This window comes from Mus pahari, chromosome 6 (genome assembly GCF_900095145.1).
Source record: "Mus pahari chromosome 6, PAHARI_EIJ_v1.1, whole genome shotgun sequence".
NCBI lineage: Eukaryota > Metazoa > Chordata > Mammalia > Rodentia > Muridae > Mus > Mus pahari.
Genome location: NC_034595.1, coordinates 30507612 through 30521927, shown reverse-complemented (window position 1 = coordinate 30521927; position 14316 = coordinate 30507612). Strand labels below are relative to the sequence as shown.

The following is a 14316-nucleotide window of genomic DNA, read 5'->3' as shown; positions in this document are numbered from 1 at the left end:
AGAGAGAGAGAGAGAGAGAGAGAGAGAGAGAGAGAGAGAGAGAGACCAAAACAAAACAAACAAAAACAATTCCAAATAACTGACCAGGTAGCAGGGCTACATAAAATCTTCTTTTAACAGTTCAAGTAGCAAGGAGTACTTGAGAGAAGATGAGAGACTAAATATTTTGCCTCATTCATAGCTTATAGAATTGTATGTTTTCATATTTTAAATTTGAATAAATTTTCATTCATAGAATGAATAAATAAATTGATGTATTTTATAACCTCAAAAGAACATATATTTAGTATAATGTCCTCATTTTTGCAGGTGAAGAAATGAAGAATCAAAGAAGTAAAGGACCTATCTCAAAATCACACAACTAGTAAGTAATATTGGCAAATGAAATTGAATTATCTCTCTTTTTAATTCTCTATATAAGATGATAGTTTCTCATTTTGGATAAAAATACCAATTCCCACTCCCTATTAAATTTGTGCAAAAGCCTTGATTTTATACAAGGTGTATTGTTTCTTGTTCTTTCCAACAGAATCTTGTATTCTTTTTAGAATTAATAGTATAGTTGAAGAGATGATGTATCACAACAAGTTATTAACATCCAATTGAGAGCTTTCTGTCCCATGATCTTAGGGGAATTACCCTCATGTAACTTCTTAAAACATTGTAAGAGAGGTTGTTTTCTTTGATCATGCAAACAAACCAAGGCATTAAGATGGTTGGTGTTTTGTAGAAGTATGCAATGTCAAAGTTGTATTATAGCTCCTCATCTCTAAGGCATCAAAGACATTATGTTTGCTGCTGTATGTTTTTTTTGGACTTATAAAACAATGACAAAAGTGGTAGTTATTGAAAGTATGTTGCCTGTTGGATTATAACTGTTTGCTGTTGTGCAACTGTCAGGATACTAAAGTAGGGAATGAAAGATAACTTGAGTTGATACTGAACATGCTCTAAGGCTTCTGTGCTCTTGTTTTGCTCCCCAAATAACAAGTCCTAGAAAAATTGTTGCTGTAAAAATACTAGATGTAATTATATCTGTAAACGGGGAAAGAAGTGCTGGGAATACATGTTTATTACACTATCACAAGCAGAGACTGGCAAGTTGCCAAGTTAAGTGGAGGGAACCTTCAGAGAAGAAAGCCTTTAATTGACCTCATATACCATGAAAGAATTGGTTTAAAGAAGCAATTGACATTTTGAGCTGAATGGGACATAGGTATGTGTAGTTAGATGAAATCAATTTCTTTTGTGAAAAAGAAAAAGGTAGGAGCATAGAGTGGAAAATGGGAAGATTTTGTTAATGGAGACTAGACTAAATGATAGTTGTGATAAGAAAAAGTGGGATGTTTTATCAAATAGTTTGACTGAGTTTTATTAAGAATATCCCTTTAAGCCATTAAACAAGGTGAAGATGTATTACTTTTTCTGTTTTTTTTCTTTATGCTTTTAAAGGAATAATCAGAGCTATTCCTTTAAAGAAATGCTCTGTATACTAAATTGTGAGCATCAATTCTTATGATTAAGTAGTTTGAGGGGTCAAAGTAAAACTTTTTAACTTTGGTTTGTATAGTATAGCAGGGCATCCATCTCACAAGCAATTACAGTTGCTCAGATTTATTTTCTTTAAGATTTATTATTGTTCATGTATGTGATTGTATTTGAAAGAAAGTTGTCATATAATTGTGGGGCTGACTATGGAAGCTGGGAGAGGGTGTGTCAGAGCTGCTGGATCTTGAATTCTGAGCTATATTTTATAGATTCTAGCCAACAACTTCACATCGTCAAAGACAGCAGTCAGTGCTCTTAAAACTGTACATTCTTTCCAGTCTTTCTCAGAGTTCTAAAGTAAATTTAAAGAGATATAATATCAATTTACTTTCTAATTGTTCTTTACATATATCTGTTGAATTACTCAATGACATTTTTCTGTCCTACCGAACTATCTTGAAAATATGTCATGTGAGGTGAAAATGAACTTACTACATTTTATTTTCTAGAATATTATCTCTCCCTAAAGAAGTTTCTTAGAAGAGAATGTCCTAGTTTTAAGAGATCTCTCTTTACCTGAAATGTGTACTTCAGAAAAAGGGAAAAATAGGAAAGAATAAGAAGCACTTGCTTAACTTGTGCCATAGGACCAAACTAAAATAGTATGAAGCCAATAATCTAAAATGCTTTGCTGGGGTAACAAAGAAACTACATGCACAAAAATATCCTTTATTAAATAAAAATAATTTAGCACTCAAAGCAAAAAATCAAAAACAAACTAACAAACAAACAAAAAACCCAACAACAACATAAAACCAACTGCTTGGTTGTAACAAGAAGGAAAGAACTTATAGGCTAGCCTATGTACTGGCTAGTTATATGTTCAACTTGACAAGGGCTAGTGTCACTGGAGAGGGTAGAACCTTCATAAGAACAGGGTGTTGATAAACCTGTAGGGCATTTTTCTTAATTAGGGATTGATGGAGGAGGGTCCAGACTATTGTCAGTAGGGCCATCCTTGGTCAGGTGGTTCCTGGTTATATAAGATTGCATACTAAGCAAGCCAAGGGAACAAGAAATTAAGCCACACTCCTAGATAGTCTCTGCATCAGCTGTTATCATTTCCAGGTTCCTAGCCTGCTTGTATTTCTGTTCTGACTTCATTTGATAAACAGTGTTATGAAAACGAATTTGAATCAACCCCATTCTCCCCAAGTTGCTTTGGTCGTGGTGTTTCATCTCAGCAATAATATCCATAATTCTATCAGCCCCTAACCTGGGTACTCGGTGCAACACAACTTGTTTATTACTTCGTCTGAGACTTTTATTCATTAGAAATGCCAGTGTGTGGATATTTTGTCATCGTGATCTTTAAGGAAATGACTGAAATTTGGTACAAGCCACACCTCCCCCCACATAGCACTGCTGTAATTTATAGCTTGGTGAATTTATAATCTATAAATTTTAGCTTCAACATTGCGTTGTTTTATTTTATTAATTTTAGTTTTTAAAATAGGCTGTAATGTACACCAAGCTGGTCTCTACTTAACCTATAGACAAGATTGACCTTGATAATTGTTGATCATCTTGCTACTTGAGTGTAGAGATTACCACCAGACCTGGTCCTTTTTTTACTGAATCATACATATTTCCTCAATTCACCCTATGTATTTTTTTAAAACATCACACACACACACACACACACACACACACACACACACACACACACACACACGATGTACATTCTATTTCAAATCTCATATTTTCTTCTTCTCCACATGCACACAGTCTCTCTTTAAAACAACTCCCTTGCCATCAGAAGTGCTGTCAATTGTCAATGCATATTAACAGTTCTTCTCTTTTAAGGAGGCAGCACTTTGATATTGGGGCTAGTTAGGCAAGGTCTATATATAAATCTGACATTTTATTTCTTCAAGACTGTAATGAAAAGAGTGTGAGCTCAAGGCGGAAATAGGAGACAATGTTACGACTTTATCTACAGCTCTATTAAAAGTCAAATATGCCGATCTGGTGAAAGTTTGATATGAATACTCTGTAACATTGCACGTGACTGTCACTTAACAGACATTGGTGGATATTATGAATTTGTTACTGAAAGATTTTTTTGGTCTATTTCATTATTTTATTTTGAAAATTACTTCCAGTGAAAGGTTATGATCAAATAGATAAAAATCTAAGGCTAAATTTCAGTCAGCTGTCTCAAAAAGCACTCATCCACATGCTTAAATATCACTAGTTCCACAAAAGGTGAGTTTATGCAGGAACTCTGGTGTAGCGCTTACTCCTGCTAATTTCTCACTCTGACTATGGTGTACACAGAAAGACACATTGGTGTTCCACTGTGGTCTTCTCTTCATGCACTCTTTATTGGTTCCTGGATTCAAAATGGAATGAGCTTCATGTGATAAATGATAAAAGTAATCATGGTTTTTTAATACTGATAGGGAAATGAGATATTTATTGTTTTCCCAGCAAAGATATATAATGGATTTTCCACTGTCTTATTGTTTACCAGGATAGGGTTATTGAAAATAAATTTTAAGATGAAAGACATTTTCATACTGTTGAAAACACTTGGACTCATAGACCCATAGCATAGATTCTGAAATAAAACATAACGTAGATGAAAATACATTTCTATTACTTTCATGCCATGGGCCTTGACCAGCTCTCCAAGTGTTTCTTTCTGTGCTGTGATTCTGTAGGTACTATATCTTCAGACCTCTTTTCCGCATTAAACAGTTCCCATTTAAATATTCAGAATGCTGAGATAATGGGTATGTTTCATCATTCCTATTTTCAGACATTTTACTAAAACAAAAAAAAAATGAAAATGTATGTTAAACCATCTTCATATGCATATTTATCAAAAACACAACCCTCGTTGTTCCATGTGGAAGTATTTATGACTACACAGTTTTGGTTCATATAGAACTTTCATAGCACAATTCTACATATTAAAAGTTTACAAATTAGGGCACTGGAGGAATATCTCAGCAGTTAAGAGCAGTGACTGCTTTTTCCAAATAACCAGGTTTGAGTTCGCATTTCCACATGGTCTTTCACACATAGCTGTAACATCCTTTCCAGGACATCTGACACATTCTTCTGGACATCATCACCACAAGGTATGCTTGCAGTACACAAAAAGACATGTAGGCAAACACTCATACACAATATGTTTTTTAATGGAATGTTCTAAGTATTATAAGAATATATTTGTTAATATAATCCATATAAATTTTATATTAAGATGGCTATTCTGACCAGGGACATAATTTATAACTTACATTCATTTATTTTCTATTGCTATCATAATCATTATAACCAAAAGCTATGCAGAGAGGAAAAGGTTTACTTTAGCTCGTGCCCCATCACTGAGGGATGTCAGAGGAGGAACTCTAGATGTGAAGCACTGTCCATGGAAGTATGATGCTTCCACATTTGTTGTCCATAGCTTGACCAGCCAGCCTTCTTATAAAATTGAGGATGACATGAGGAATTTTATCAGTCCTCATAGTGGGTAGAGCACTCTCTTACCAATCTTTGGTCAAGAGAATTCTCTAAAAACTTGCCTACAAGCCAGTATAAAGGCAATTTTAATTTACTTTTATTTTCTTTACATTCTAGCTGTTACATTATCCCCTCCAGGTCTGCAGTCCCACAGTTCCAAATCCCATTCCTCCTCCCCCTATCTCCAAGAGGATGTCCCCACCTCCACCCCACCCTCTGCCAAGCCTCCCTACTCCCTGGAACTTCAAGTCTCTTGACAGTTAGGTACTTCCTCTCACTGAGGCCAAACCAGGCAGTCCTCTGCTGTATATGTGTTGGAACCTTGGACTAACTTGTGTATGCTGCCTGGTTGGTGGCTCAGTGTCTGCAAGATCTCATGGGTTCAGGTTAGTTGAGACTGTAAATCTACCTATGCGATCGCCATGATGAGGGCATTTTTAAATTTGAAGTTTTCTCTTTCCAAATTGTCTTGGATTTAGTAACGTTAACAAAAATAACAAGATAAGAACTATATGTAAAAATATATATAGGCACCAACATTTGGAAGCCTAAATTTTGCCATGTTGAACTGTTTATCTGTCAGTATCTATTTTCCTGACTGTCGGGCTGTTTATGCACTTATCTACTTATCTTCTATTATCTAATTTTGCTACCACTTTCTCCACATCCTTATCAAAGAAAATTTACATTCAATTTTATTGCTAGTTGATAATCAAATTCATTTGTCTGTGCCATAAAGATATTCCATTTCACAAAGAGTTATTAATTTAATATGGAAGTCTTTCATCACATTAAATTAAACCAAATCAGACCCCTAAGCATTACAATTAAGAAACTGGAAAAAGGAAGAAGACAGTGACTCAATACTCTGTTGAAATACAGTATCTGCTGATGATGCGTCTGCAACCCAGCTTCTGGCAAGGTACATCTGATGATTCTTAGCTCAGTATTCTCCATTCAAAATCTCACTGTTCTCTCTAATTGCATACCTAGAATTACACCACTTCTATGTCTGGAGCAATGTACTTGATCTTTACTGCCAAATTCCACAACTTGCCATACAGCTCTTGCATATTTCACAAATTTAACATTAGATTCATTGACCATTTCTCTGTGTGGCCTTGTTTTCTCCTTTCAGATACAGTTCTAAACATTTCCTGTCTTGTAATTATTCGCCGATTTTTTCCTCATGCTCTGTCAAGGATAAAGAATGCCCCCCCACCTCTCTCTCTCTCTCTCTCTCTCTCTCTCTCTCTCTCTCTCTCTCTCTCTCTCTCTCTCCTTTTGGCTCTTACACTATCAGCTTTCTGTATTAGGCTTACTCTTCTTAGATGTTAGAGCACCTATTCTTGCTGATCCATTCTTTTCTATGTTATGTTCCTAAATGGATATGAACTCAGGCCAGTGCCATCTAAACAAATTTATATGTCTGCTTCCCTAAGCCATAGAAACCTCCCACACATGATCTGCCATGTTCCCCATAGTGTGATTATTTGAGAAAACAGGAAATCTTTGCTTTCTAAGGCCTCTTAACGTGTATGCCCTTTCTCTGATTACTTAGTAGTTTTCCAGATTTTAGGATTCCAACTATTGTTTTCACCAAGCTTGAGCACTCTAGTTCAAGAATGACCTTAATTTTTTTATGGCTTGCACAGTTCAATTTTTTTAGTGCCAAATTATAGACCACAATTTGTCTGTATCACAGTTTATATATTCGTGTATGAAAGGAACTTGATTGTTGCCAGTTTTTAGCAATTATAAGTGCATGTGTACATCTTTTTATAGGAAAATGCACTTTTGAGCACCTAGGATAAAATAAAGTATGTAATATTACCTTTAATATTTTTAAAGAAAACATCAAACTATCTTCCAAAGATAAGGTTGAACTTTTATGATTAGTAAAATGAATAAGAGTTCTTGTTGTTCCGTATTCTTTATTGTGGTTTGTGCTTTAAATATTATGAACGGTTTTTTTTTTGGTTATTTTTTAATCTTAAATTTTGAAAGTATTATACACATCTAGAACACGATTTGAACAAATGTGTCTGCTCTTCCCCTTTTATTACTTTTCCCACAATTCCTACTACTTTTCTCATTCAGTTTCAGAATGTTTAAATCTTTAAACCTCATTATGATCAAATAAATGTGTTTCTGAATCTTTAAATCATTTTAATTTTTTATTTGTTCTTTGGAATTGTTATACAGTGTATTTTTTATCATAATCCTTTCTATACTGCATCTTCTCTCAGATCTCCCTCCCACCCCTCAACTTCACCTTCATCCTCTTTCCTAATAAAACAGAACAGAACAAGCTCCAAAAATGAGTCTAATTTGTGTCCAACAAATACTTCTGAGCATGGGCCTTTCCTGTGGTTATTATACCCAGGGTCACTCCACTGAGGGAAATGTGTTTTTTTTTTTTTTCTCTCCAAGTGGCTATCAGTGGCAAATATATTCCTGGCTAGAGAACCTCCTCTTCTGTGTTAGTTATATATCTGCCTTGAGTGTGAGCATAGTTTCTGTGAGCTCATATGTTCATCAGCCTTGTCATGTTTAGAAATTGTTCTTTCCCAGAAGTTATCCACAGAATCAAGCTCTTATAATCTTCCACCCCTTTTCTTCATAGATCCCTGGGCCTTGAGTGGAGGCATTTGGAATAAGACATCCCATTTATGGCTGAGTGCTCCAAATTCTCTCAATCACTGAATTTTGTCCAGTCGTGGATCACTGCATTAATTAACCATCTACCTCAAGAAGAATCTTCTCTGCTGAGGGTTAAGGAATTCACTCTTAGTTGTTTCAGACATGATGATAGATCAATTTTATTAAAAACATTATCTTAACCATATGATATCTTAACCATGTGATGCTTGTACAGGAACTACCTCTTCAACCATTATTTTCAATTGGGATGATCATAGTTTCAAAGTTTCTGTTCATAATGTGTTGGTCTAATGCTTAAGCATTTAATTAGGTTGTACACTAATGTATATATTTTGTTTTTAATGTAAGTTAAATTTGTTTGTTTATTCTATGTAGAATGATGTTTTGACTTGTTTTCTAGCACTGTATCCAGAAACCTTGTCGTGGTTGCCTATCAGCTTCTGGAGTTTCACTGTCAGAGTTGAGATAATTCCTTTATAGTTTCACAGAGATGCTTTACTTCCTTAAAGTAAACACGGTTTCACTTATCCGTTTGTTCTTTATTAAAATATCATTTCATTAGCAAGTACTACCAGCATCAATTCGAAGTGTGGTAAGAAGAACCTCCCATTATTTATGGTGTTAGAAGAAGTGTACTAGCTCCTATACACTAAGTGAATTCTTCTTACTTATGGATTTCTTGTGAATTTTTATTATTTATGCATTTCTAGAGTTTTGTAGATGCTTTCTGTGTATATCATAGAATAGTTTAATTGATCTTCCTTAGAATGTTAATATGATAGTATTAATTAATTAGTATTATTAAGCCAACATCCCATAGACTTATTTTAATTGTCTTATCTTCTAATAAAAAGAACAATTGTCATGCCATTTCTTGTTTTAAATTTATCAGCACTCTGAGTATAATATATAGATTCTAAATGCTGTGACATTATCACCTACATACTGTATGTACATGAGTACATGAGTGTACAATGTTCAGAATTAAAATAGTAAAAATATGTAATCACCTTGATTACAAATTTGTAGGAGGATGAAATTTCTCATTTTTATCTATCTATCTATCTATCTATCTATCTATCTATCTATCTATCTATTTATTTATTTATATACTTCAGAATTTATTCCCCTTCCTGTATACCCACCTGAAAAGACCTCTAAACTTTCTGGGGCCTCCAGTCTCTTAAGGGTTAGGTGCACTTACTCTGATTGAACCCAGGCCCAGCAGTCCTCTGCTGTGTATGTGTTGGGGGCCTCAGATCAATCAGCTTGCATATGCTGCCTGGTTAGTAGTCTAGTGTTTAAGAGATCTCTAGGGATTTCAGGTTAATTGAGAATGCTGGTCCATCTCCAGGTTCACCCTTCTCCTCAGCTTCTTCTACTTTTCTCCTAATTCAACCACAGGGGTCAGTAGCTTCTATCCATTGGTCGGGAGATAATATCTGCATCTGACTCTTTCATCTGCTTGTTGGGTCTCTCAGAGGGCAGTCATGATAGATCCCTTTTGTGAGTGCACCTCCCCTTGAGATGGATCCCACTTTGAGCCTCAGGATTCTCTCCATTTCCATCCCTGCAATTCTTTCAAATAGGAACAATTATGGGTCAGACTTTTGACTGTGGAATGGCATCCCTGTCCCTCACTTGATGTCTTGTCTTTCTGCTTGAGTTGGGCATTTCATCTAAGGTCCTCCCCTTTGAGTTCTGAGAGTGTCCCTCCTCCCAGGTCTCTGGTGCATTCTGGAGGGTCCCCCCCAACCTCCTGAGGTTGCCTGTTTCCATTCTTTCTGTGGGTCCTCAGGGCATCAGACCTTTTCTCCTACCCAAGATCACATCCTGTTTCCCTCTGCCACACCTCCCACCCCTGTGTCCTCTTTCTCTCTCAGATCCCCAATCCCTTTGTGATTGTTTTCTTCTCCCTCCCAAGTGGGACTGAAGCGTCATCACTTAGGTTCTTCAGCTTGTTGAGCTTTTGGAATTCTGTGAGCTGTTTCTTGGGTATTCTGTAATTTATTTATGTTTCTTTGTTTTTTTGTTTTTTGTTTTTTTTTTTTGGCTAATATCCACTTATTAGTACATACCATGCATCTCCTTTTGGGTTGAGTTACCTCACTCAGGATGATATTTTCTAGTTCTATCCATTTGCCTGTAAAACATAGATTAAAAGTAACTTGAGATAGTTGCAAAACTCTCCAGTCTCAGTCATGTGGAAATGTGCAGAAGTCTTCCCACAACTCTGCTGCCCAAAGCAAACAGAAAAGATCTAAAAGCAAAACAAACAAAACAATGAAAACAGCAAAAAACCCAACCAGCCTGCAATCAAACAAACAAAACAAAACAGTGGAACAGACTTTGACGAACATATTTGGAATAGCAGAACACTTAGCAATAAATGGCATAATACAATATAGATTTTGTATGAAAAGTAAAATTGCATTAACTCAAGGGCAGCATAAGCTAGAGACTAATAATTTCATTAGTATTTTTGCAGTGAATAAAAGTGAGCTTCTTATGAGCCTCTTAGTGTGTCCATAGAAATAACATACCTTAATTATGTAGCTTAAGTTTAAAATTGCTTAATAAGGGTTTACATTTTTAAATGAAAATAAATCTCTTTTCTCTTCTGCCCCCATCACACACAACCACCCAAAATAGGACCTTAAAAACAGCAGACTCTACTTTATCAGGGACCCCAATTAAGTGGCTGGAGGTGTCGCTTTCTGTGTCATTTTCAGAAACAATGGTATCATTAAATTGCTGAAATTGTAGTGTCAGCAGGAAGCAGTGCAAAGAGCTGCCAAAGGGAGAACAAAATATGAACAGCACAGCTACTTTGATGTCTTCCTGACCTGCTTCCCAGTGTCTACTGCTGAACAAGCTATAAACAAAATGGGAGGGAGCAGTGCAAAGACTGGTGTGGAACCAAGGCAGCCTCACCCTGCCAGGAGGAGCAGTGAGCAGTGCCTTCTCCCTCTCAAAGCCTCAGGCAAACTACACTAACCAACCACTGCTTCAAATCACACCTTCAACTCCACTGTGGTTCCTTTCCAATTGCTGTTCTTTGATACAATACCACCTCTTCCTCTGGGAAAACAAACAAACAAACAAAAAAACCTGTTTATGTATATCTTAAACAGAAGCAGCTAAACATCTACCATGTGGAAGCCACCACCCTAGGCATTTAAAGGAGTTCCAGGAACAAAAACTGTAAAATCCCCCTGCTTAATTATTTGACAATGGTAGTAACAAATGGCAAATAAATGGATAAAATTAATAATTCACTACATATTAAAATAATATGGAGAAATAGGGAAATAATTCAATAATTAAGAGAGTTACAACATTAAATTGGGCAGCAAAAGATTTAGTAGAAACACTTTATGCTCTTGGGAGAGGCAGGTTTCGGCATCCCTATTCCTGTACTCCAGCCTCTGTGTTAGCTTTGCAAGTTTGGGACATGTATATATTTCTCTCTGATGTAGAACTCTCAATGCTAAGCTGGGACCCTGTAGTACCTATTGGAATTTCTTTGTGAAGGAATTGTGTATCTGTTTCCTCATAGTAATACTGTGTAATAAAATTTCATGGATTCCCTCAATTTTATACTTTTGTTAGGGTTTTAGGTACTATATTTTCTTTTTATTTATAAAATAAAATCAAATATGTTATTTTGGCTTTCAACAGATCTAGGCAAGCTTACTTAACTAAATGAGTAATCAATGGCTTTGAATATCCAAATCTATAAGGCCGTTTCTCTCTGCTGCCCAGAAAGTAGTATCCACCTCATTTAGAAACTCTACTTTTAAAGCTGAGTTAGTTCTTTTAAGTTGAATAATCTGAGTTTATGATCAGAAGCAAGGATATGACATTTATTGTTCATAACTACTGTATGTACAGTCAGAAATTTGACACGAAGCTTCACTGATCACTATTAAATCACAACTATATGCTCTGGCCTTTAAAAATTTACATGATTCAAAACATTCTCTTATAACATTGCCTGCAAAACCCACCTCATCTTTTTAACCTTTTATCACCTTATTGATGCTGCCCCCATGTGGGAAGCGAGTGAGACCACCATGATCCCTGTTTAACCTGAGCCTGCACACTTGGATGATCCTGTACTTACTGCCTGCTGAGTCACTGGACTATCACCATGCACCCTGGCTGAACTCTGACCAGATTCAGGAGAGGGGGGAGGGATTAGGTCAGAGGACTGAAAACAGGATGTGACAGGAGGGGGGGGGGAGTTGCTCAGAGAGATAAAGAAGAAATCTGTTTGGAACCTTCCTTGGCATTTGTGTCATTTTTTTCCCACCATCTCTGCCAGTGGGAGTTCGGGATTTTGCAACAGCCCCACAGTATGACATAATGGTTGATCAAGACAATACTATAATTTAAAAATTCGCAAACAGGGAAAATCTACTCTAATGTGAAATAAAACCATATATTATACGGTATGTCTTACTTTCAAGATGATTTAAATATAAAATTTTCCTCTTGGAATCAAGGAAATTTGTGGCTCAATGCTTCTGTTTGCTTTTTTGCTTCTAGACAGGCAATTCCCAGAAACTAGGGAATTATTTATATTCATCTCCTTGTCTAGTGACTGCTTGAAACATTAGGAGAACTCAATAAGTGTTCTCTGATTTTAAGAACAATTACACAATGATTTAAATTAAAAATAAATAGACTTATGTTTTGACCAAAGTTCAATATAAAGGGGATTTTAACCTTTCATCTACAGTTTTTCCTAACTTAAAATTACATAAAAATGATAAGGGTTTACTAAAATAAAATTTAAGATGTCATTGTGAGTGCAAACGCTGTTTTAAAACATGATTTCTTTTTTTAAATTTTATTTTTAACCTTTATTAGATATTTTCTTTATTTACATTTCAAATGCTATCCCAAACATTCCCTATACCCTCCCCCCTCCTTGCCCCCCTACCCACCCACTCCCATTTCTTGGCCTGGCATTCCCCTGTACTGGGGTATATAAAGTTTGCATACCCTAGGAGCCTCTCTTCCCAGTGATGAACAACTAGGCCATCTTCTGCTACATATGCAGCTAGAGACATGAACTCTTGGGGTACTGGTTAGTTCATATTATTGTTCCATCTATAGGGTTGTAGACCCCTTCAGAACCATGGGTTCTTTCTCTAGCTCCTACATTGGGGACCCTGTGTCCCATCCTATAGATGATTATGAGCATCCACTTCTGTATTTGCCAGGCACTGGCATAGCCTCATAGGAGATGGATATATCAGGGTCTCTTCAGCAAAATCTTGCTGGCATATGCAATAGTGTATGGGTTTGGCGGCTGATGATGGGGAGGATCCCCTGGTGGGTTAGTCTCCAGATAGTCCATCCTTTCATATTAGCTTCAAAATTTGTCTCTGTAACTCCTTTCATGGGTATTATGTTCCCTATTCCAAGTAGAAATGAAGTATCCACATGTTGGTCTTCCTTCTTCTTGGTTTTCTTGTGTTTTGCAAATTGTATCTTGGGTATTCTACATTTCTGAGCTAATATCCACTTATCAGTGAGTGCATATCTAGTGACTTCTTTTGTGATTGGGTTACCTCACTAAGGATGAAATCCTCCAGATATATCTATTTGCCCAAGAATTTCATAAATTCATCGGTTTTAATAGCTGAGTAGTACTCCATTGTGTAAATATATCAAAATTTTCTCTATCTATTCCTTTGTTGAGGGACATCTGGGTTCTTTCCAGCTTTGACTATTATAAATAGGGCTGCTAAAAACATAGTGTAGCATGTGTCCTTATTACCAGTTGGGACATCTTTTGGATATGTGCCCAGGAAAGGTATTGCTGGATCTTCCAGTATAACTATGTCCAATTTTCTGAGGAACCGACAGACTGATTTCCAGAGTGGTTGTACAAGCTTGCAGTACTGCCAGCAATGGAGGAGTGTTCCTCTTTCTCCACATCCTTGCCAGCATCTGCTGTCACCTGAATTTTTGATCTTAGCCAAATCTCAAGGTTGTTTTGATTTGCATTTCCCTCAAGATTAAGGAGGCTGAACATTTTTTCAGGTGTTTCTCAGCCATTTGATATTCCTCAGTTGAGAACTCTTTGTTTAGCTCTGTACGCCACTTTTTAATGGGTTTCTTTAAATTTCTGGACTCTACCTTCTTGAGCTCTTTGTATATATTGGAAATTAGTCCCCTATCAGATTTAGGATTGGTAAAATTCCTTTCCCAATCTGTTGGTGGCCTTTTTGTCTTGTTGACAGTGTCTTTTGCCTTACAGAAGCTTTGCAATTTTATGAGGTCCCATTTATCAATTCTTGATTTTACAGCACAAGCCATTGTTGTTCTGTTTAGGAAAATTTCGCCTCTGCCCATATCTTCGAGGCTTTTCTCCACTTTCTCCTCTATAAATTTCAGTGTCTCTGGTTTAATGTGGAGGTCTTTGATCCACTTAGACTTGAGCTTTGTACAAGGAGATAAGAATGGATCAATTCACATTTTTCTACATAAGAACCTCCAGTTGTGCCAGCACCATTTTTTGAAAATGCTGTCATTTTCCCACTGAATGGTTTTAGCTCCTTGTCAAAGATTAAGTGACTATGGGTATGTCGATTCATTTCTGGGACTTCAATTCTA

The 14316-nt window shown here is 36.3% G+C and overlaps 1 protein-coding gene across 46 annotated transcripts in view; it reads left to right on the top strand.

Annotated features, from left to right (window-relative positions):
* Ptprd (protein tyrosine phosphatase receptor type D) overlaps positions 1-14316 on the top strand; it is a 2152432-nt gene that overhangs the window by 244716 nt on the left and 1893400 nt on the right. For all 46 annotated transcript variants that reach the window (XM_029539561.1, XM_029539552.1, XM_029539551.1 and 43 more), the window contains one exon: positions 310-364. The gene's annotated coding sequence lies outside the window, so the exon portion shown is untranslated. The remainder of the gene's footprint in view (positions 1-309; positions 365-14316) is intronic.